The sequence below is a fragment of the Ochotona princeps genome, chromosome 14 (genome assembly GCF_030435755.1).
Source record: "Ochotona princeps isolate mOchPri1 chromosome 14, mOchPri1.hap1, whole genome shotgun sequence".
In the NCBI taxonomy this organism is placed as follows: domain Eukaryota; kingdom Metazoa; phylum Chordata; class Mammalia; order Lagomorpha; family Ochotonidae; genus Ochotona; species Ochotona princeps.
This window is the reverse complement of record NC_080845.1, coordinates 24,642,365-24,646,052: the sequence shown is the minus strand read 5'-3', so window position 1 is coordinate 24,646,052 and position 3,688 is coordinate 24,642,365.

Sequence of the window (3,688 nt, the reverse complement as noted above, 5' to 3'; positions counted from 1 at the left end):
TAAGTTTTACAAATTCCATGTACCACTGAACAAAATTAACCTATGAAAATTTTATTAAACTGAAATTTCTACATATTATTTAAGTGATTAGAATTCTTTCTTAAGGGCGTTATAAAGCTGAAACCTTACATGTTATTATCTTCTATCCCTGATGTGGTTTTTATTTTATGACAAACACAAAATAAAGCTGAGCATTTGCCATCATATGGAACATTAAATATCACATAATCTGGTAATATTCTGATTACATACAAATAATTTGCATAAACAGTAAACTTACAGTTTGGAAAATGTATCTTAGGTACCTTATAATAATTTAGCTTTAAAGTATTCATCAGGGAATGTTCAGTCTAATTGTTTCAATATATAAGTAGGTAAAATAAATCCACAAAGTATTAAATAACAATTGATTTGGGTAGTCATCATGATCAAAAATAGAGCATATGTTGACCTACATGCATTTTTAAAATTTATTTTATAGTATGCTCTCTCCAAACATATTATCACTGGCTTCTGTTTGCTTTAAAAATTTCCAAAATAATTTCACATAAGTTTTTTTCACTTGAAGCTAATCTTCCAGGGTGTTAGGCAGGTGATCTCTACTGTATAATAATAAAAGAGCAATTAAAGGTGTAGACAATGATTGGCTTTGAGAAATTATATGCCTATAACACAGATCTGCTCCAGAAAGACACTAATCAGTACTATCCTGATTTTCTTAACAATCACACCAACAGCCTTTACTCTTGGGTCAGAATCATCGTTCTTGGTTAGAAGGGAAGCAGACCTAGACAGAAAACAAAAAATAACAGAGTGACTAGAACTCTGATCGCTCAGATTTTCTGTTACTAAAACACATGACAACTCCTTTCCTTGGATATACATAAAGCTTACCATATGTCTAAAAGTAGAGAACCCATTGAATCACATTGTGACTAGTGCTGGGATTCTAAGATCCAGAATTTGATGATACAACTCTTCTCCCCTAAGTTTCACAGAATTCTGTCAGGTAATTATCTTGTGTGGGAATGCAGAACATGGCAAAGCAAATGTTATAGTGATAAAAAAAAAAAAAAAAAAAAACTTGGGAATCAGAAAACCAGGCACGGAGCAGGAGCATTTTATCAGAAGCATTCCATAGACCACGTGTCCCACATCCAGCCACACCTGGCATTTGTCAAGAAACAAGTTGAGTGAATGTGTTGTGTTTCATTCTTAGAAAGTAACATGGAATGTGCATCCTTTAATTAGAGGTTGTATAAGAAAGGATTTATTAAAATTCACTGTCCCCTCAAATCAGTGTTCATATTCTAAAAGCATTCATTAACTTATTTAATAGACTGCCAGACCATTTCCCACATGGAAAAAAAAGTCACATAACATTTATTCAAAAGAAATTTTTAAAAAGAATTTATTCTTAGGATCATTCAGGTTCCTCCAAACTTGACTTAATAGCATTATCTTTCAATAAAAACAAAACCCAGAAATTTTATATTCACTCTGTTTTTCATAGCCAAATGTTGGTTTAGTTAACAATGTTAAAAGACAAAGAAAAAAAGTTGATATAAACTTTGAGAGTTTATGCAATTACTCTGCTCCTCTCTAAGAAGTCTGAAAAAGTGAAAATTTATCGGAGTATACTTTTGTATTCACTATCTTTTTAATTTACTTAGTTGCATGTTTACTTATCAGCAATATATTCAAAAATGTGAAATTCACACATAAGAAATTCAAACCTTTGATCAGTAATTTTATATTATGTAATGAATCAAGTTGGTTTAATTTTCATTTCCATTGGATGCTAAAAGATGTAGGTTACTGGTTAATAAATGAAATTTTTGATGTTTATATTGAAATAATTACATTTAAGAGCATTGAATTTATTTTTCATATGGATTCTATAATAAAATATTTTATATATATTTCACAAAATACATTCATATTTTTTCACACAAAAATTAAAAGAATTACTGAGGGAAAATATCTCTATGTTAAATTATCTTATTAGCTAGCAACATTTTCAGTGGGGACTATTGAAGAAAATTATTGACAGTATGTGAATACTTTCACTTCTAAGAGATAATCATGAGGACAATGTTAATTTGCTAGTTAAATTCTTGTTTATATTCATTCAAAAGTTAAAAATTCTTAGATATTTCTAGTCAATTAATCCATTAAGTGTAATTTAATGCAGATTAAAAGAATGGCATGAATGAGCTGTGTTGTATTAGTTATAAATTTTACCCAAGATGGCTCAACTCCAGCCATTGCGGACACTTGGCGAGTGAGCCAGCTGATGGAGGATCTTTGCTCTGCATTTCCTTCTCTTTGTAGATCTGCCTTAAGAGACTGAAAGAAAAAAAAATAAAAAATTTACCATTGACACAACTTTAGTCATGGGTTTTCCCCAAAGCCAATACTGACAATGGTATGATACGCATTTTGACCAAATATGGTTCATGTGCTCAACACTGGCAAAGTCAGGTGGACCAAGCCAAAAGCAATAGTATAGACTTTCACTGGAAACCTAAGGTAATACTTTCAGAAAAATGGCAAAGTCAGATGTATTTACTAAAGAAAGCTAACAACTATAGAGAATGCAGGTGCAAAGAATGAGGAGAGAGAATTCATTAGGCCATGTGATATGAATGCTTGTGTTCCCCCAAAGTTTGTAAGTTGAAATCCAATCTTCAATGTTATGTTATTAAGAGGTGGGGTTTTGAGGGATTCTTTGCACATAAGAGCTCCACTTTTGTGAATAGAATCACCGTCCTTAAAAAAGGCCCTATAGAACTTGTTTTTTTCTGATCAGACACCAAATTTTCCCTTGATCTTCGGCTTCTCATGTCCTGTAATTGCAGGAAATAAATTTTTATTTTTTAATATATCAGTAAAAATGGAGGAAGAGAATATGTATACAGACATGGATTTATGTATTTCATTAAGAACACAATTACAGTCAGAATTTTGATTACGCAATGAGTGATGTTTTTTAAGGCTTTAAGCAGCATAAGTAATGTAAATATAGGACAGGAAAACTGTAGGGGAGAATTTTATTTCAAAATTTTTCTTTGTTAAACTATGTAGGATATCTGAATTCCTTGGTTTATTACTTCATTCCTCCACTTTCAAAATCAGTCATGCGGTGGTGCACTGAGTTAAGCAGCACTTGAGTTATCCACATTTGCAGTGCCTAACTTGACTCTCGCTATTCCAGGCTTCCAATCAAGCTTCCTGCTAATGTGCCGAGCAACAGCAGATGATGGCCCAAGTACTTAGGTTCTTCTGGTTCAGCTTTGGCTGTAGTGAGCATTTGGGGAATGAATAAGGGGAAAATCTATAGATGTCTCTCCCTGTCACTCTGATTTCCAAATAAATGAATTTTTAAAACAATGACAACAAATTGACAATGTGTCGTTGCTCTGATTCTCATTCCTTCTCTGTTACTTGCTCTGATGATTTCTCAACATTTATGGGCTCACAGGATTACATGGGTTCTCAAGATAATCTAAAATAATCTCCTTATCTCAAGTCTCATATGATAACCACATCTGAACAATCTCATTTTCCATGTAAAGTTACATATAATCATTACATATAATCACATTTCTGAATGCTAAAGCATGAACACTTTGGGGAGAGTGGGTATTAGCCCAATTACCAGACCCATTATTTCTCAAAATTTTTA